The following is a 21,811-nucleotide window of genomic DNA, read 5'->3' as shown; positions in this document are numbered from 1 at the left end:
AGCCATCAGATTTTAGTCCTAACATGGCTAAGGAGAGATTTAGTTTGATTTTTACTTGTTTGTTTAGGACAGGGTTTTATGTAGCCCAGGCTGATCTCTAAGTTACTAAATAGCTGAGGGTGACCTTGAACTCCTGATCCTCCTGAGTGCTGGGCTCGCGAACTTAGGCCTCCGCACCCAGCTCTATCGTGAAAGGTGTTATAAGACTAGGGGTACAAAGGGAATTTCCTTTCTACGATAGTATAATAACTGATATTAAAATGTCAATTTAAAAATAACAATAATGGCTGTTAATAACTTAACAGTTGATTTGCCTTTTAGTTATCATAATTATTATTATTATAATCCCTTCCACTTGACAATTCAAATGAAAAGGCAAAGACTTGGGAGATGACATCCTTGCAAAATGCTCGCTGTGCAAGCGTGAGGACCTGAGTTCGGATCCCTACACTCACGCAAAAAGCTTGACGTGGTTCTCAGCCCCAAACTGCTTGTTTACATTTTTAGCAAAGGTCGTGGCTGAGCTCATCCCCCAGACTGATAAACTCTTCCTCTTCTTAGGGACAGAAATTAAAGCTAATTTGGCCTAAACAAAAAATAACTGATATAGGCCTATGCCCCAGAAACATTTCTGGTTGTTTTTAATGGTAACGTGACACCGTTAGGTTCACCTGTGTCGAGAGCCTCAGCTGAAGACCTGTACATCACCTTGATTTATGGGCGGCAACTTTGGCAGCAGCGCAAATTAAAGGAGTACAGCAGAAGGACCATTACTCCTGCCTCGTGCTTGTTCCTGCCCCTCCTTCACCGCTACCAGAACCAGCATCTCAGGCTCCCAGCAGGGGCTAGGGACCAGCGGCCTTCCAGGAACCTCCCAGGTTCTCAGTGGCAGACTGGGACCATGGAGGCATCCAGCCTTGCGGACTGAGCAGACGCTGGGTTGTCGGTCCCTTCAAGGAGAGACAGCCATTGTGGGATTACTCAGACTGTGATGACCGCCAGGTTCAGAGGCAAGTACTGGAGGCTCAACTTCCCAGGTGTGATTCGGATGTGGTTAGCGTGTGTGTGTGTATATTCATGTGTGTGATACAGTCATCCTGTTGACTAATAAATACTGACAACAGGTGACTGAGCTCAGATTGCAGCTGGACCAGGGCTGAGACTAGGCAAGCCCACTTTTCTCTCGGCTTTAAATTTCTCTGAAGTTGGCTCCATATCTGTTGCAGATACGCTTTCTCTATTCGGGTCCCCACTTTCCTAGTAACGCCAGCGTTCTTGCTTTGGCTGATCTCAGTGGGGTCATGTGGACTAAGTTCTCTGCGGTTTGGATATTTACACACATTCTTGGGTTTTGCCTGTTGTGGTGAAGGAAATGCTTCATGATGTCTGTCATCACCACCAGCCTGGCTCCCTCCTCCAGCCGTGAGCGCTGGGCATGAAGCATTTCTGCCTTGGCTCGGTGCTGCTTGGATTCCTTCGCCGCTGTCATCCCTTAGCCTTCTTCAACTGACCTCCTGCTGCTCCTGCCCTGTGAACACCCCTGTCTCCCACGGGCGCTCTCCCGCTCCAGCACCCGTACAGGCAGGGAGGACAGTCGGGTTCCCAGGTCCTACAACTCCACCCATGGAGCTTCATGTGTCATGGCGCCACACTGTGTACCTGCTCTGACAGCTGTCACGGGCGTGTGCCTGGGTGGACGAAGAAGCGTTGACTCTTCGTCCTTGCACAAAGTAAACATCACTGCGTGTTATAGGCCCTCAGTCTTGGCTCTCATGCTCTGTTGAACTCGTTGACAGCTGTGGAAATGAGAAGGGCACAGTAGGCCACGGTTCTTTTTCTCTCTCACAGTTTAACTGCCAGATCTGACATGGTAATGATCATATTGTCTTCTAAAGTGGAAGTTGCGTTGTCTTATGTGAATGAAAATGACTCCAAGCACCTGGACCTGCACTCCCCATAATAAGGGTGCAATCTTCAGCTCACCTTGTGTTACCTTCTGCTGGGTAGGATTGACATCAGCTCTACCCAAACCAGGCGCCAGACTGTTGCCTTTCCAGATAGCAGTGGTTCCCTTTCTATGTAGCGAGAAGCCACGAAAGTCTGCTAAGAATTTATAAGATAGGGCAAGCACTCACTGATACAGAGTGGTTTAGATGCTACCGCTGATCCAGCGACCTTCGTCCAGTTGTTCAGTCCAGGGGTGAAAAGCAAGCTACCTGCTCCACTCCGACCACCCAAGAAAGCATGGGAACAAGAGAGTTGTTCTAACTCAGAACAGCATTTTCAAACTTTGTCCATGTTCTTAGCCTGTTCATCCATGTTCTTAGCATATATCAGCATTTCCTTCCTTAGCTTTTATGACCCATGTTGCGATGATACCAGGCTTTTACTAGTATCTAACCAGTTGATGGAATTTTGGTTTCCTACCATTTTGGGGTGACAATGAATAATGCTGTTCTGAATATTCATGTTCGTGATACATTTATTAATTCTCTAGAGCTTTAGGAGTGGAACACTGAGTTTTGTTTGTTTGAGGCAGAGTCTCTCTAGGAATCTCCGGCTGGCCTTGAACTCACAGACTTCAATCAGGAAAAGGGAAAGGAACTTGCCTCTGCCTCCTGGTTCCTGGGACTAAGGGTGTGCACTACCATGTCTGCCTGAACTGCTGGGTTGCACAGCATCTCTATGTTTTAGTTTTTGTGGATCTAACAGACTGGTTTTTGAAGTAGGATGTGGCCTTGCCATTCCCTCCAACACTGTCCAGGGTTCCGGTGTGTTTCCGTCCCGGCTGATGCTCCTCATTGTGTATCTTTTTTTATTACAGTCATGCCGTTACCATGCTTGGCAATCAACTCTGTGGCTGGGCTTTGCGAATCCCTATTGACAATGGGGCTGAACAGCTTTCTTGTAGATTGCATTTTGATAAATGTGTACTCAAATCTTTGCCCACTTTAAAACTGTATTGTTTATAAGACTTGTATTTATTTATTGTTTTGCATCTTTTAAAAAAATCATTATATGTATATGTATTCATTTGTGTGGTGTGCATGTGTGCACACGTGCCTATGTGCCTAGAGCTTACTTGTGGAGCTGAGAAGACAGATTTTGAAAGTCAGTTCCCTCCTTTCACCATGTAGCTCCTATGTCAGACTTGGCAGTCGATACCTTTACCCACTGAGCAAAGGCACCAGCCCTATCATTTAAAATACAAACCTTTCCCCTTAGAACTCTGCCAATCTAATTTTCCCTATCCTAAACATCATATATTAGTATGGTGTATCTGTAATTACTGGCCCATTATTGTGTTTTATTGCTAACTAAAACCTATTGTAACATGAGGGCCGGCTTGTTGGGGCATCTGTTCCGCCCGGTACCCCACAGCCGGCAACTCCCAAGGAAAATCACACACAAGACTCCATAAGATTATAAACTGATTGGCCCATTAGGTCAGGCTACTTATTAGCTCTTATAACTTATGTTACCCCATTATCCTTATCTACGTTAGCCACATGGCTCAGTACCTTTTCCAGCGGGGCAGCTTACATCTTTCCTCTCCAGTGGTCTGGGCAGAACTGTGGAGGGAGCTTCCTGCTTTCTAGAATACTCCCAGTCTCTTTGCTCCACCTCTACATCCTGTCTGGCTTTCCTGCCTATACTGCCTGCCTGGCCAATCAGCGTTTTATTAAAATATGATTGACAGAATACAGATAATTATCCCACACCAGCCTATGCCCTATTTTTATTGCTAACTGAAGCCTATGCCCTATTAAGATTTAGCTAGTCCCCCACCCCACCCCACCCCACCTCATACTATTTTTCTGTTCTAGAATCTGGGGTACTGTGTTGTATTTACCTAAGGTCCTTTTGAATGTAATGAGCACAGATCTTTGTTCTCAGTGATCTTGACAGTTTGAATGAAGGATGTTTAGGGGCTGGGGCTGACTTTGGGTGTTGTTGGGGACTGAGTCCAGGTTTTGTGGGTGCTCAGCACCGGCTACACCACAATACTCCTCCAACCCCTCCTTGGGGTGACAGTCAAGTGTTCTGTAGGATTTACCATTGGCATTTTCCCCATGTTTAGACGGGGGTTATGTGTTTTAAGGGGAAAGACTGCATAGGTACAATGCCATTTTTCACTACACACACTGGAAAAACCTACTATTGATCCTGCTCATGGATTCCTGACCTCCAGTCTGCCATTGTGTTCCCCCACACCCGTGCCATCCCTACACTACTCGGCAAGGATGTTGCCATGCACAGTTCACAGAAGACAGGAGTTGTGTGCCACCTCAGAAGGGAAGAACACTGGCATGCTATCAGAATTCTGCACGTAGTATCTGCCCCTTCTCCTTACGTTGTTTGTACCTGTATGGACTTAGGGATGTGTATTTCATAGTTGGTCTTAACAATTCAACATGCCTTCATCTTGCTCCTCAATTATTCCAGCTTTCTTCCCCCCACTTTTTAATTGATTTTTATTGAGCAATTATTCCAACTTTCATCACTGAAAGTTAACTCTTTTGGCTCTTGTATTCCACTGAGGTGCACATACAAGCATGTGTGTGATTGTGTGTGTGTGTCTTTGTATATGTGTTTGTGTGTGTGTGTGCGCCTGCATACGTGTGTATGTGCATGCATGTTTGAGCATGTATGTGTGTGTGTGTACATGTATGCATGTGTGTGTGTACACGAATGCATGTTTGTTCAGGTTCTTAGTTGTCTGATCTTTCCAAAGCTGGAGTTAAAGGTAGTGTGAGCGTCCAGAGGGTGCTAGGAACCAAAGTCTCATCCTCTGGAAGAGCTGCACATGTTCCTAACCACTGAGCAAGCTCAGTGAAAGCTGAGCCCCAGTTTTTCCATTTTTATTTATTGATTGATTGATTGATTGATTGATTGATTTATTATGTATACAATATTCTGTCTGTGTGTATGTCTGCACGCCAGAAGAGGGCACCAGACCTCATTACAGATGGTTGTGAGCCACCATGTGGTTGCCAGGAATTGAACTCAGGACCTTTGGAAGAGCAGGCAATGCTCTTAACCACTGAGCCATCTCTCCAGCCCCCCAGTTTTTCCATTTTTAAAACATTTTTATTTCTAGGTTTTCAATTCTATGCCATTGATTGATACATTTATCCTTAATCCAGGACGTCACAGCTTTGATTAGTGCACTTTTCCTGGAGATTAAATTTCACAGTAATGTAAGCAATATGTTCCATTCATGGAGTCCTAGTGTATTGTAAAAGACTGTCAGAGCTGTCCAGAGAGCAGTTGAACTCTGAATTTGGACTGGAACCTTTATTCACATACTGAGGAGGATGTAAGGTGTGAAGGAATTGTGAAATTCCTTCAGGGCTTACTTTCACATTGTGACATTGTTCAGCCGTGTAAACCCAGCAGCTTTACCAGACAGATGCACAGACTCCAGCAGGATAGAGGGAGGCGCTTTGGGCATAAGACATGAACTTCTTGTTAAGCTTCTGAGAGGCTCTTAGGCCCACTCTTTCTGGAAGCATAGCCACTCTGCCTCCTAAGTCATTCCCTGTTGATTCTGCTCCTCACACCTGTCTCCGTGGCAACTCTTGTATCTGTAAAGTGACTGTATGCTCCTGGTGTCTTAGAAACAAACCCATCTAAAATTTATTTTTATATATTTTTATTTGTGGTGTGTGTGTACGTGCGCAGTGCCCGTGGAGGTCAGACAAGGGTGTTAGATTTCCTGGAGCTGCAGTTACAGGTGATTATAAACTGCCAGGCAGGTGTTTAGAAGCCAAACTTGGGTCCTCTGAAAGAACAGTATGCTCTTTTAGCTGCTGAACTATCTCTCTAGCCCCCAAAAATGCAGTTTTGAAAGGATTTTCTTCTTTGATCATGAAAATAATGCTTTTTAGACAGGATGTTTAAGCTATCATCGCATATCTGAAAATAACTGGTCTTTTTAGACTTGTTAGAGCCTTCGAGGACCACACTGCCAGTGACATCTATCAACTCATGGACTGGTGAGTCAGCTCAGTAGGTGATGATGTTTGTCACTAAGCCTGAAAACTGGGGTTTGATCCCCAGTACCCATATCCACACAGTACAAGGCGACAACCAACTCCTGAAAGTTGACCTCTTACCTTCACATGTGTGCATGCAAACAATAAAGCAATGTAACAGAATTAATTTTAAAGAATTAAGCATTGAGTGGCTGGAGAGGTGACAGCCAGTAAAGCGCTTGTCATGCGGGCATCAGAGCCTTGGGTCCAAGGCGCTCATGTAAAAGGCCAGGCACTGTGAAACAGCGTGTACCTATGATCTTGGCATTTGGGAGGCGGGATAGGCAGATCTCCAGAACGCTGTGGCCAGCCACTGTAGCTGAGTCATTGAGTTCTGGGTCCAGGTTCAGGAAGAGACTCTGTCAAAAAGTAAGGTGGGGACCAGAGAGGTGGATCAATAGATAAAGATCTTTGTTGTCAGCCACACGACCTGAGTCCAGTCCCTGGGATCTGAATTGACATGGCTGAAGCAGAGAACCGACTCAGAGGGTTGTCCTCTGCCTTAAACACACTCGCTCGCTCACTCACGTATTCACACTTCAAGATAGGCTGAGGGCAGACTAGTATGCGAATGAGATGTTTCTTAAGTCCTGATCTTGGGGGGAGACTCTGCATTACCCTAGGCCAGGAGCTTAGGAGCTTGTTCATGTGAAATTTTCTGATGAATGGTCTACATTAGCAAAAGATCATGAATGAGAGTTTTCTGTTGTTTAGGTTGTTTGTTTGTTTTTCAAGACAGGTTTCTCTGAGTAGCCTTGGCTGTCCCGGAACTTGCTCTGTAGACCTGGCTGGCCTTGTTTTTGTTTTTTAAAGGCCTAACTATACATTGTCTATAGAAACTCAGTTCATATGTTTGTATAGAGATGAATGGAAAGAAGAAATACCACACTAACATTAAACTGAAAACTTTTCAGTATCTATGTTAATTTCAGACAATACCAGTTTCTTTCTGTGTATGTTCATGTATATGCACATGTGTGTGGGAGGAGCAAGTGCATATGTGTGAGGCCTGAGGACAGTGGTTGATGTCTGTGTCTTTCTCAATTGCTTGCCTGCCTGCCTGCCTGCCTGCCTGCCTGCCTGCCTTCCTTCCTTCCTTCCTTTCTTTTTATTTATTTGAGACCAAGTCTCCCTCTGTAGCCTTGCCTGGCCTGAAACTTGTTAGTTGGACCAGTCTGGCCTCAAACTCATAAAAAGTTTTCTGATTCTGCCTTCCAAGTGCTGAGATTAAAGGTGTATGCCACCCCACCTGAATCCATCTTAACTTCTGAGACAGGGTTTTTAGAGTTGAAGCTGGAGCTCACTGATTCAGTTAGACTGGCTGCTAGCACGCTTCGGAGCCTCCTACTTTGGCCTCCCAGCTTGGGGATGATAGGCATGTGCCACCACACCTAGATTTTTATTTGGGTGCTGGGAGTCCAAACTCAGGTTTTTAGACTTGTTGCTGGGGAGTTCTACAGCCCTCACCCCATTCACAATTGCTAGAACACGCAGGCTGTGAGAAGGTGAGTATGAAAAAATATCAATCAACTTGCTCTAATTGATACCTATACAATATTTTATTCAGCAAAAGTGGGATACACATTTTAGTTCATAAAACATACCTTAACAAATTTAGGACTATAGAAATCACATTAATAATATTCCTTGACCATAATGGAATTGAAATAAAAAATCAAGAAGAAAGATAACTGGAAAACATCCAACTGAACAGCACACTTCTAACTAACCTAAGTAAACCCTCTACCACTAACTAAACACTCTGTCTTTTTGTAAAAGCTTTTCAAAAACAGGTTCTCGTTAGGCTGTCTCAAACTTTCTCATAGTCCCAGCAGGCAGGGCTTAGGCTGCTGTCCTTTTCCTTAGCCTCCCATGTAGCAGGGGTAATAGGCTTGTGCAACCGAATCCAGCCCCAGACTGCTTTAAATTCTATCTAAACAAACTTACAAAGAAAAAGACTGAAACAAAAAAAATTAACCACAAACCCTTGACTGTCCCAATATATCACACAGAAACTGCAAAGAAACAACAAACTGGGGAAAATAAATGCTTTCAGCTAATAATTTTCTTTTCTCAAGACAGTGTGTGTGTGTGTGTGTGTGTGTGTGTGTGTGTGTGTTGTTCTGGCTGTCTGGAGACCAAGCTGGCCTTGAACCCAGAGCGATCCACCTGCTGTGGTACTGGGATTAAAGGTGCGTGCCATCAAGACCCAGCAAGTACACTGACTTTTAAAGACCAACTGCTCTTTGACAGACAGCTGATAAGAGCCAGCAGCTCCCAAAGAGGAGCGCAAACATTTAGTAAGTGTAAGAACATCTAATTTTATGGGGAGAAAAGAAATGCAGACTCTCCTGTAAAATTAAAAAGTGATACCATTTCAAGGAGTGGTGCATCTCCTGTTAGTTCATTTTCATGAAAACTTCTATTTTTAAAGTTTCTCTGCCACGTTGGAAAGGGTTTAGTAACAAAGGCCTTGTCATTCGTTGCTAAGGGTAATCTAAATTGGTGCAGACACAACCTTTCCAGAAAGCAATAGAGATCATTATCAAGCACACTATTAAGTTTTATAAACTTTAACCCAGGATTTCAACTTCGACAACATCAAAAAGGGTGACACACAGAAACATCCTTTATGTGTCTGAAAACAAGAAGCAAAACTCATAATAGACAATGCTTACAAAGAAGTCTATTTGGTGGAACATTAAGATGCTATCAAATAATTGATTTCCTTAGTTAATTAATGATAGAATCATTTGGAAATGGGATGACATACGAAGTCGTAAATATGTGGTGTGATAAGTGCAGCTCTATATTAGGATTCATAGAAGGCAATATTATCTGAATATAAACCCACAGCTCCCGTGTGTGCACACTTGATCCCCAGCTGGTGTGCTGTTTTGGGAGGTTGCTGGCAGAAATAGGTATTTCTGGTTGGGCTGTCGGTGGTTACACCAACTTATTTCCTGTTCCACCCACCCTGTGAAGCCTGGTTGTCTCATGATTCTACCGTCATACACCAGCTTCTCAGCGGTGCCTTCCCCACCACGATGCACTGAAATCCCTCAGAAACCCTAGGCCAGAATCAGTCTGTGCCCCAGGAAGTTACTTTCTGCCAGGTGTCTGTGGCATATGTCACGATAGGTGTGCTGTGATAATGATGTGGAGAGTACCCACCACAGAAAACAAGGAATGATAGCAAAGTGTCAATCACTGTAGGAGTCATTGCCTCTAGATACTGCAGCCATCTGCCAGTGCACATTTTAGGGGAAGGGTGTATTTTTACTTAAATTTTATACTTTTCCATTAAAAAAACCATTCTACTGGTCAAAGCAATATAAACAAATAAAATTAATAATAATAAAATTCTAGGCTTCTGGATCCAGTTTCCTGCCACTCCTCTTGAGCTTCTTCCATGGCGCAGGTTCAAGACTGCACCCCCTGTCTCCCCTCCTCCAAGAACCTTCAGTCTTTGTCAGCCTCTACTTTTTTTCTATCTCTTTGTAGCTCGTTCACTTCAGAAATCACAATGACTCATTGTTGGTGTTCCAGTCTAGAGAGCAGAGCCATGTCTTGTCTTGGTCGTTTGGGCTCCAGAGAAGCATCCGATAGCACACAGGCGCTTACACGTAGTTACAGAGCTTATAGACTGCTCCATTCACGGCCCTCTGATTCTCTCTTGGCTCGAATAGCCTTCCACAGACAATTTCCTGAAAATCATAGAATGAGGATTTTTAGTGGGGCCAGGATACTTCTTAAGCCTTCAAGGACCGACTCACATTTTGCTGCTCTGAATCAAAACATCAGGAGCTAAGTCCAAGATGTGAGTGTGCCCTCTGTCCCTAGAGGAAACTGTTTATGCTGAAACAGACTTTGTGGTCGACATTTCTGTCACTCCTGAGCTTTTGTTTCTCTTCTCCACAGGAATAAATTCATGGTCCTTCCTAACCATAGCCCTGATGGTAAGATACTCACCCTCTGGCGCCTCTGCTCTAGCTCTGGTAAACTATGGTCCTCTGTGCAGATCTATAAACGCAGACAGTCTGGATGTTTTGCTCCGTGGATGTCCAGTTCCTAAACCAGGTATGGTAGCTTAGGAAGCAGAGGGAGATAAATCTCTGTGAATAAACTCGAGGTCAACCTGGTCTACATATCAAGTCCCAGTCCAGCGAGGACTATAAAGTGAGACCCTGACTGAGGAAGGAAGGAAGGAAGGAAGGAAGGCAGGCAGGCAGGCAGGCAGGCAGGCAGGCAGGCAGGCAGGCAGGCAGGCAGGCTGACCTTTATCTTAATGAGGTAGCTACAAAATGTAAAAGTGTATTGGCCACTGTGGCAAAATGAGCTCCAAATTCTGATGACACCCTAAGCTTTTCCTCCTAAAAAATAAAAACCAGGTTGGAAAAAAATAGTGAGACAAAAGTATGCAGACCACTAAGTGACCTGACACCCAGGAGACAGTTCTGCTCTGCATGCATGCCTGTGTCTCCAGGATCTAGGGTTCATTTATTCCCCTGCAGCTGAATTATTAGAACACGCAATAGCCCTGGGGTGTCCTGCTGTTGGGGAACCAGCTTAACAGAAGTGTGTAAAACCCTTTTGAGCTGTGGGCGAAAGGAAAGCACACTCTTCATTACTGAGAATGACTCCGCCTCTTGAGGAGTAAGAACTTGATTCAACAGTGTACCGGATGGGGATTTCTGATCTCCCTTGGACTTTTATACATGCTGTCTTAGTCGGTTCTAGCTGCTGGATGAGACACCATGAGCTGGGTGCCTTCCAAACAACAGAAATCTATTTCTCACAGTTCAGGGGGCTGATCAGTCCAAGATCAGGGGTCTGGCAGCTTTACTCTCTGGAGAGGTTCTATTTTTTTCCCTAGATGTGTCTTCTGAGGAAGAGGCAAATGAACTGTAATATCTCTTGTTTAAGGACGCTAACCCCATTCATGATGACCCGGCCTTCATGACCTATCCCCTTCTGAAAGCCCAGTCTTGCCAATATCAGCATCCTGGAGGTTAGAATTAAGTGAGGAGTGGGGCACATATTAGACCATAGAACCATGGCGCGTGTTGAATATCCCCAGTCTTGCTTCCATTTGTTGGTCATGCGTCGCAGGCTGAAAAAGGAGCATCTGTTTTTTTGGGAAGTCACTATCATAGTACATCTCCAATTCCCGTCCTATTAAACAGGAGTCATTAGAATGGCTCCCTTCCATGATGGTAGCCCCCGTCTATGATAAGAGAACCCCAGCCCACAATCTATACTGCACTCACTTATCTGATTTGAGCCCACAGCTCAAAAGGGTTTTACCCACCTTTGTTAAACTGGTTCCCCAACAGCAGGATGCCCCAGGGCTATTGCGTGTTCTAATAATTCAGCTGCAGTGGGAAGGAACGAACCCTAGACCCAGGAGGCACAGGCATGCTTGCAGAGCAGAGCTGTCTCCTGGGTGTCAGGACACTTAGTGGTCTGCATACATTTGTCTCACTATTTTTTTCCAACCTGGTTTTTATGCTTTAGGAGGAAAACCTCTTTAGATACAGGCGCCCGACTCTGGGCCACCACATGTCTTCTCTAGTCACCAAACTGGTGTGGGAAAATTATCTGTATTCTGTCAATCATTTTAATAAAACGCTGATTGGCCAGGCAGGCAGTATAGGCGGGAAAGCCAGACAGGAAGTAGGGGTGGAGCAAAGAGACTGGGAGTATTCTGGAAACAGAGCTCCCTCGGCATTCCTGTACAGACCACCGAAGAGGCAGCATGTAACTTGCCCAGCAGAGAAAGGTACAGAGCCATTATGGCTAACATAGATGAGAATAATGGGTTAATATAAGTTACAAGGACTAATAAGGAGCCTGATCTGATGGGCCAATCAGTTTATAACCTTATGGAGTCCTGTGTGTAATTTCTCTTTGGGATTTGCCGGCTGTTGGGGTACCGGGCGGGACGGAAATCCCAACAAGCCGGCCCCTCATGTTACACCAAACAACTACCTTCTTGGCTTTACATAATTGATTTTGTACTGAATAATTCAGAAAGAGAAGAGAGGGGCCGGCAAAACTGCTCAGAGGTTAAAGGTGTCTGCTGCCCACGCTGAGTTCAGTCCCCAGGTGGGGGAGGAAGAGAGCCGACCCCACCACCTGTTCGCTGACCTCCACATGCACTCCCCGCCCAAATGAATAAAATCAACAAACAGTGCTTTCTGCTAACAAAACAGGGAGGAGACGAGAATAAAAGCAAGAGAAACGTTCTATTTAGTCAAATGAGTCTATAACAGCAAAGGCGATATCTGGGACAGAAAGGAAATGATGGGAATTATTGGGACGTAAAGACCTCTTGGAAAACTAGGCAGCACACTGCAAATACGAGGGGCTCGGGCCATGAGGACTTGTTTCTCTCTGTCACACAGTCCTTCACGTCTCCGCTCTAGGATAGTCTCATGCCAGGGTTCAGACTAAGGGAAAGACCCTTGCTGATAGGTGCTGACTTTGCAGATGGCTGTGATGGTGACTGACAGGTTGGGTCTTTAAGCTTCTGACTGGAAATGACCAATGCCACCCCCCCCCTCCCATGTCACTGGCCCAGCTTGATGCTGCTGAGGTGAAGACGTAAATGCCTCCGTGGAGAGAGGAAGCAGGAACACGAGTCACATTGATCTCCGAAGGAAATATACACAGACACTTAACACAAACACGTGGTAGGAGAAAGTGCCTGTTCCCCTAACCCTGAGAGGGATGTGGGAAGGCAAACATGTTGAAGGCATGGTTCTTCAATCAGCAGGGTATTTTATGGCCTTGTGGAGAGAAAGGTTTTGGGTGGAAGTGAAAGAAATAGAAAAAGTTAACAATAAAGACTCTTGCTGGGGTAGGACAAAAGGAACAAAGGAAGCAATCGGTTCTTTGCGACCTGAGAGGCAAAATAATAAGCCCAAAGCCTTCCCGGGGAGGCGAGAGCCAGGCTAATAACTGAGGTTGGCGCAGCCCTTTCACCCTCCGCTCTAAAGGGCTTTGTAGAGCTGCGTCAGGGTCATTTCCCAGAGGTGGACTCTTCTCTTGGAGTGGCATTTTTTTTTGAGAAGCAATTTATTCGTAACAAAAGAAAAAGGAACCCACCACTACTAGATTGGACGGATATACAAGACTAAAAATTATGCTGGATTTCCCCCCGATCTAGTGGTTAAGAGCAGGTACTCCAGGGTAGTCTTAATTCCCACTTCTCTCGTGAGTGGGGAATGTCATGTGCTCTGTTTTCATATCTCAATTTTCATCTCCGTGAGCCATGATTGTTCCTTTACTACGCTGGCTCTCTACTGGGGTTTTGGTTTGTTTGTCTTAACTGACTTGCAGGAAGAACTCTTGACAGTTGGAACTGAAGAGAATTCTGAGCTAGGGACTGGATGTGAATGAAATAGTCCTTGAGATCCGGGGAGTCTCTTGAGGGGGTGGGGGGAACCATCTAGATCAACACAAGGGGAAAGATCTACCTGCCTCAAGGATGGAAAAGAGCACGGTCATCCAGGGCAGAAGCCTGGATGGTCCCACCCTGGGAGAAGAATTCTTAGTGTCTGAGCATGGTTGGGCTCTTTCCAAGCGGAGTGTGCTAATGAGTTTTGTCAATCTGACACAAATTTGGGTCATCTGGGAAGAGGGGACTTTAATTAAAAATTGCTTCCATCAGATTGGCCTGTGGTCAGATCTGTGGGTAGGGGGGCATGTTCTTGATCCATGAGTGATACAGGAGGGACCATCCCACTGTAGGCGGGGCCATGCGAAGGTGAGTAGTAGTCCTGGGTTGTGTAAGACAGCAGGCTGAGCAAGCCACAGGGAAGAAGTCAATAAGCAGCTTTCTTTCCTAGTCTTGGCTTCGGTTCCTGCTTCTGGGTTCCCGCCTTGAGTTCCTGACTCCTCTTGATGTACTGTGATAGGAAGTATAAGCCTGTTCATTCCCCAGTTTATTTTGGTCATTGTTTTATCGCAGGAAAAGAAACCAGACTAGAACACTGGGTCTTTTTACTGAGAAAGCGAGTGAGAAAACCAGACTGCCTAAGGGGACGGGAAGGATAGCAGAATGTGGAATCCATGTGAGAATAATTCCAGGGTAGACACACGGAGAAGCTCCAGGGCAAGAGCTATGGAGAGAGAGTGTCTGACCCACTGAGGATAAGTGGGGATGGAACAGCTTCCAGGCCAAGATGGCTCTCAAGTGGCTCAGACCAGCTCTCTGCGGAAGGGACAGCTGGGCATCATTAGTAAACCCGGCCCAGGAGCCAGGGGCCAGGTGCCGTTATCCTTGAGGAGAATCTGGGTAGGACTAAAGTTTCCAGAACATTAGCTAGGCCCTAAGGCTTCCCCAACAATACACGTTCCACAGTGGCCAGGTGATCCTCAAGTTCTGATGGATTTACTCTGTCCTAACAACCCCACTGGAGGCTTAGACCGTATTTAAAGCTGTGTTTCGAAGCCACAGTGCACCCTCACACTCAGATGACTGTCTGGGAGCTGTAACTGCTACCCACCACTGTAAGACAACTGTGCCTCACAGGGCGAGCCAGGGAAACTCCAACATTCAAAATTCCAGTGGTTTCTGTAAAATGCATGTTGCCTTCATTCCCCCGTAAAGTCTAGAAATCAACATCGTAAGTCAGAAGTTGTCTGTAATTGAATGTTCAACGGAAAAAAAAAAACCCTCCGAATAGCAATCGGAGACACTTTTAATAACAGTTAGTGGATATAGCACTGGCATGGCGTTATGAAAGTCACGTAGCAGCGTCATTGCCTGGGCATAATTATTTGTTATCTTGAGGATCCGTTGTTGGGACCACGCATGGGTTTATGAGCGTTTTGATTATCCTTGGGCCCCAGCTGCGAAATGCCAAAAGCTGGGCTCCTCAAATACATCACTTAGTCGCAGGCACTAATGGTGTCAATGATGGTGGCAGTTTCACCCAAGCAGAAATTAATAACCAACAATGAGTGAGCAGGATGCTGACAGATTGATGGGCTGGGTATTTTCCCCCTGCCGCCCACAGTTCTTGTTCGGCATGGCTGTCACGTCGGCTCTCTGGATGAAATGACAGAATGCTGGCAGAGGGCCACCGGAGAGAAAGATCCGAGAAAGATTTGCAAACTGTGACTTTTCGAAGCTTCTATTTCTAAACACAGTGGCTGGTGGGTATTAGCGGGAGGGCCGGTCTTAATTATAGACCTAAGTAAAACACACCTGGATCTAACTATATTTGGATTTCAAAAGCCTTTCATTTTAGATCAGGGAGCCAAGGTGATGGTACCTTATTGGATCAAAGGAGCATGTGTGTGTGTGTGTGTGTGTGTGTGTGTGTGTATGTGTGCGTGTCCGCATGCACCTGTCTGTGTGTGCACGTGTGTGCGTGTATTTGTGTTGACACAGGGTTTTGCTGTATAGCACAAACTGGCCTTAAAATCATAGCCTCTGCTTCTGTCTCCTCAGTGCTGAGATAATAGGTATTGGTCACTAGGCAGGCTCGGATAGATATTTTTAACTAAACAATGAAACATTTTGTGTTTCCACTCGATCTTGCCAGCCGTAATCATTGGTATCCGCCTCGCAATGATAGCAAGGATTGCGCCTCCACACGCTCACCTCTCTTTGACTTGCTGATAGCGCTGTTTCAGGCATTCCTGGCGGCACTGGCTTTGGGTTTCATCCTCCACAAAGGTGACTGTCCTAGCAGAGTTACATGGCAGCTTTATTGTGGGGTTTTCTCACTTTGCTGCTGCTGAGCAGACTGGCCCTTAGGGACTCAGGTTGGTAAACAATACCCACAGTGCCTGAACAAGAGGTTGTTCTAACTGTGGCACCAGGCGTGCATCTGGGCTTGGTCTGGACCTTGTCCTGCGGTGACCCACCGGCCTGCCTGCTCTGTGTGCCATTGCTGTATGGCACTGAGTCACGAGCAGACATCAGGGCGGCAGCTGTGGAGAGACACAGTATGTGGTGTGGTTGGGAGGAGGGGCTCTGTGGACTATTGTTTCTCCAGTGAATGGCCCTGTCCCCACTCAGATCTCCTTCAGCTCAGAGGCTAGACTTATCTTTAAGTTGTTTTAAAGGCTCCCAGATGAGGGCGGGAAGCGAGCCAAGGATCAACAGCTGTGTTCTCTGACGGGGTGCAGGGGGCACTTGGTCGCAGTTTTTCCTAGGAAAACAGCTGCTCAGTACAGGGTGCCCCACACAACAGTATGGCTTTGACCTGAGATGTGGGGTGCTGCCCCCTCCCTCAGCCTCTTGTTCACTTCCTTCTCTAGGGGTCAGAAGAGCACAGTAGGAGGCAGTCCTCACGGTGCAAGCTTAACGCTCCTCTGCTAAGTTTAGCATGTACCAGGCCCCGTGCCGTGGCAGGCAGACACACTTGCTGTCTTGTCATTGGACTTTTTCATCAGGACAGTCAGCTCCCCAATAATGACATGGAGACTCGTTATTAATTATGAAAGCTCAGCTGACAGCTTAGGCTTGTTTCTAACTAGCTCTCGGAACTTAAATTAATTCCTCTCTTTTAGTGTACGTCCTGTTCTATGGCTCGGGTACCTTTACTCTGTACTGCAATGCCACTTCCTCTGCACGCCTGGCGTCTCCTTCTTCCCAGCATTCTCTGTGCCTGGAAATCCTGCCTAGCTATTGGTCGTTCAGCTTTTTTTTACTAAACCAATCTGAGTGACACATCTTCACAGTGTACAAAGATGATTTCACAACACTGTTTAATCCTCCTAACCACACACAGAAGTCACACAGCAGTCGCCAAAGAGGCTGGCTTCCTGCCCTGACTTCCCTGATGTCACAACCCCAAACCTGTAGCCAGTAGACTCAAGTGCCCCAGGCAGCTGCTTTGTGCCTGGGGCCGGTCTTAACTGCTGGTGGGAATTTACAGGAGAGTGGGTTTCCTCACTCTTAGTGACCTGGTACCCTCCGGAGAGGAGCTTGTAGGAGAACAACTTCTTCCCCTATCCCTTCCAGACAGGGTTTCTCTTTGTAGCCCTTGCTGTCCTGGAACTTACTCCTTAGACCAGGCTGGCCTTGAACTCAGAGATCTGATTGCCTCTGCTTCAGAGCGCGGAGATTACAAGTGCGTGTCACTATCACCCAGCGTGAGAGTGATTTCTTAATTGGCTTTACCCCTAGCTACTTGGGGATACAGGCCCTGGGATGAATTTTTCCAGTTACCCCAACCAAATAAATGAACTCTTGACTTGTATCTTAACTCGTAAGATTAGCTATTACAAAGTCCTCTCACTTTTGCGTTCTTGGCCACCTCAAAGTAGCTTCTTAATCTCTGTACAAATAGAATGGGGTCTCTCACCAGGCAGGATGAGAAAGCAGAGCCGGCCTTGGTGTAGAGCCGAGGCAGTCTAGTGTCGGCTCCTCGGGGCTGCCGCTATAGAAGGGTTGAAGCCAAGGGCACTTATTGCGGATTCAGGTAGACCGGAATTTCTTGTTCTCAGGAAAATCTGGTCTCTTTGGAGGGAAGTATCTATTTCCTTGAGGTTTCACCTTGATTCTACAGCATTTACTATGAGCAGTTACATTCTGGTTTGGTCCAATCTTTTAGGGCCAAATGCAGGGATCAGCTCAAAAATCAGCCTTCCGTGATTTCTGTTTAACAACCCCTGGCAGATTAGAACAGTGAAGTTTCAGGCTGATTATATAGTGGGAAGGTCTTAACGCCTGTATTCAAATGAAAAGTTGAACTTTTTGTTTATTATGTAACTGTTTCCAAGCCTCAGGGTCTTTATGTCTAAAAAAAAATACATCTTTTAGTGTTTTAGGGAAGATGAAAACAGACAATTTATGTGATACAGCCTTTTGAGGGGATCAATAAATTAGAGTATTTTCTTTTCTTTCCCACAAACCTTGATTTCATGAAGATTGCAATACACATTTCCCAGTGTGCGTGTATGAGTGTGTGTGTATTTCTATGTACATTTGCACATGCAGGTGTGTGTGTGCCCTGGGAATGCAAGAGGAGGACATTAGGTATCTGGCTGCCCCTTTCCACCCTATTACCTTGAGACAGGTCTCTTGTACTGCACCCGGAGCTCAGTGCTTTTTGACTAGCCCAGCTGGCCAGCAAGGCCCGGTGACCCTCCTGTCTCTGCCACTCAAACTTAAGGTGTGCAAGGCTATGCCTGTTTCTTACATGAGTGGTGGGGTCCAGACGCTTATGGAACGGGTATACTTGGTCACCCAGTCATCCCTCCAGGCCCTATTTCTATACATCTAATGAGCTATCTATTCATCGCAAGAAGAAAAAGAAAGGACAGAGCAGAGAGGAAGAAAGAAAGGTGGAAAGACAAGTCGTGTTATAAACTCATGGATATTAATCTTTTCATTACAAAAGCCGTTACTCTTGGGCCTTCTCAATCCTTGCTTATCTCATTGCCCATCAGGATCCTACACTCTCTCTCCCAGAGGTGACTTGAATGCAGGCAAGTTTTAATATTACCACAAGCAAAATGTAATTAGGGGAGTAAAGCTGGGCCCAGATGGGCCCGTTCATTACGGAGTCAGTATGAAATGTGGCTTTGAGATGTTATTTGCAGCGTAGCATTTGGGGGTCATCAAGGCCTGCAGCCAGCTCTGCACTGTGTTTGCTGATCTGACACGGTCATTGTTTGTGTTTGCCAAGAAGACTGCAAAAATGTCACCTTCCAGACTCTTCTCCAGGCTGACATAATGTTCTGTCGGTGTTCACCCACTGCCCTGCTCAGGGAAAGCCACATAGGAGAGTCTGAACGTAACTTAGTTATAGCCTCAGATGCATACTACTGGTTTTTGTTGTTGTTTTGATTAAAACAAACAAGGAAATTGTATAGCCCAGGCTCGCCTAGAACTTCCTCTGTAGCTGAGGATGACCTTGAATTCCTGATCCTTCTGCCAAGTGTTAGGATTATAGGCATTTGCCACCACCCACATATACCATCAAACCCAGGGTCTCGTGCATGCTGGGCAAGCCCTCTGCCAACTGAATGGCATCCCAAGCCCATGTGCAGGGCTAACTCCTGAGAATTATGAAATTCTCCGAGCTTCTCAAAGGATGCTGAGCCTCTCTCTCTCCTTTACATCCCTGCTTGTTATTCTGGAGTTACCTACAGGGCTATGATCTTCAAATATTTCCTTAGATCACAGTATACTAATTTTTAATTTCATTTCATTTAAAGACTCTTCCCTTTGACTCACCATTATCAACAGTGGTATTAATCTGCAAAATAATCAGATGTGAACATGTTTTGGAGAAGTCTTCAATATCTCCTGAGACAAATGGGCTGACCACATAGAGTTCTGAGCCTGTGCTGGAAAAACCTGCACTCTGGAGATTCCAGGTTGTGGCGTTTTAATAGCTTCCTGGTTGGAGGAATCCTGAGGAGAGCCTTCTCACGTTTTTTCTGTGTCCACTGAAAACTCAGTTGTTCTGTTTCTTGCAAGGTCAGGATGCTGTTTACCCTGGGTAAACATGACAAACTCTGGCTTGGTGCTCTCCATCCAAGAACAAGCAAGTTCCTTGAGTGTCTTCTTTACCTTCTGAAATGAGAGGGTCCGGTCTTTCCAATGTACATTAGAGAAAGCACACAGATTAAATCACTTTTCATTTTAATTTGATTACAAAATTGAAAATTACAAGCTACTCTGTATTTTAGTTTCAGGCAATTCATTTGCCTTACATATGGAGAATCTCTCTCTCTCTCTCTCTCTCCCTCTCTCTCTCTCTCCTTCCCTCCCTCCCTCCCTCCCTCCCTTCCTCCCTCCCTCCCTCCCTCCCTCCCTCCCTCTCTCCCCACCTTTCCCAAACCAGTGTCCCATGTACAGTGCTTGCAGGGCCTCTTCCTAATGGCTTTCATCTTTCCATGGTTGGAGACCCCGCAAGGATGAACACTCACATATCATCCTGAGTTGTCATTTCATTTGAAAAGAGCTTTATTTCATATGCAATCTCCACACAATTCAGCAAACCCGACGTAAAGGCTCTTTGTAAGATTTTACCCAGCAGATGTCAAAAATGGCCTTACGCTTTAACACGCAGTAGCCTTAGGAATTTCTGTCTCGCGTGGCTGGAAGGTCAAATGTCATGAGACATTACTTTAGTCCTTGGTACCTGGAGAACAGAGTCTGGAGGGCCGGGTGAGATGCCCACACGCCCTGCAGCTCCAGTAATACGGCTCACTTGGCCCGTTCACCTCCCTTAGTTTCTTTCCCATGAGCACCCCTCCTTTCTCTGTGCTGCTGATGTCCTCTTTAGGGAATGGGAGATGAAGTAGGTAGAGGCATACCGCTGAAGACATGGTCACTCCATGGTATGGCTAAGGTTTTTATTGTAGACATGTGTGAGAGAGAACAGCCAGAGGCATCCGGAGAAGCCCAGCAAAAGGAATAGACTGAACGTGGCCAGCAGATCGTACGTGACTAGGGGCTTCCTGCAGGAGGGGGAGAAGAGCAGGAGCTAGAGACTAGGGAAAGCCTAGTGGAATATGGCAGAAGCGGGACTGAAAGGGGGAGAAACAGCGAGTTCTGCTGCATTGTAAGAAGGGTGAGCAGCTGTGGGCGGGGGGCGGGGGAACACCCAGAAGCTGGAGGAAGTGAGAAAGGCTAAGATGCTAACGTGGACTTTTGAAGTGCTGGTACTCATCATCTATCTATGCTAATTGCAGAGTCGTGTGTCTCTTTGGCTGGAGGAAAGGGAAATGACTGCTTTGGGTAGATGGGAATAGGTTTCATCAGTTCCTGGGGAATGCTGGCTTTTATCTAACCACCAGAAATCCTTCTGAAGTCCAAGTTGAGCTGGGTCTAGACTCAGTTTTGGATGAGTCAGTAGGCCTGCCCTTTTGAGGGTGTCCCCTTTGAACCTGACACTGATGAAATCTACCACGGGCTGAGGCAACTGGCCAAGGATGGCCAAACTCCACAGCTAGTCTGTGCATCACACAGGATCTGCCTGTCCCCAAACTTTGCAATCACGGGGAGTAGAGACACAACTACATGGAACCTTGCAGCTTAAGGGTCAAGAAGCAGCCCAACGAGGCTCTGGAGCTGGAACACACAGTCGGGGCTAGGAATCAGCTCAGAAGATAGAGTTTGTTACGCTGGAGAGAGTGGCTCAATGGTGCCCCAGAAAGCAGGATGCTGATGGGCAGGGAACTGGCCTATTCCTCTTGGAGGAGATGTCTGGGGGCTGTGAAAGGCCATAGGGACCTGGGTAATGAGTGAGCTGGTTCAGGTTGAAGCACTGCTTCCACCACCAGATGCTTCATTATTCTCTTCCTGCTAATTGTGGTTGCAAATCCAGCAACAACTTTCCCACAATAGCTAGCAATTCTAAGTACATGTTCGCATGTGAGAGTTCACAGGTGGTGCTCAAGTCTTCCGCAGTCAAAATGATCATAGGAATTTGTGTAACTTCTTTATTGCAGGAGCTGAATTGGGTAGAACACAATCAAAAAATAGCTCTAGTTTTCCCCCATCACAAGTAACACACTTGACCGTGTGTGTGTGTGTGTGTGTGTGTGTGTGAGAGAGAGAGAGACAGAGAGAGAGAGAGAGAAGGAGGGAGCGAGAGAAAATGTTGGGTTGGATGTCTTTCTTAATTGAGCTTTACTTTTTTAAAAAAAAATTATTTATTTTGTATTTTATGTGTATGAGCATTTTGCTTGTGAGTATGTATGTGTATCACATGTGTGCCTGTTGTCTGCAGAGGTCACAAAATGGGCATTGGATCCCCTAGAACTGGATGTATGGATGGTTGTAAGCCACCTTG

Source organism: Myodes glareolus, chromosome 17 (assembly GCF_982192425.1).
Source record: "Myodes glareolus chromosome 17, mMyoGla1.1, whole genome shotgun sequence".
Taxonomy (NCBI): domain Eukaryota; kingdom Metazoa; phylum Chordata; class Mammalia; order Rodentia; family Cricetidae; genus Myodes; species Myodes glareolus.
The sequence above is the reverse complement of the archived record's forward strand: the minus strand, read 5'-3'. Positions refer to the sequence as shown.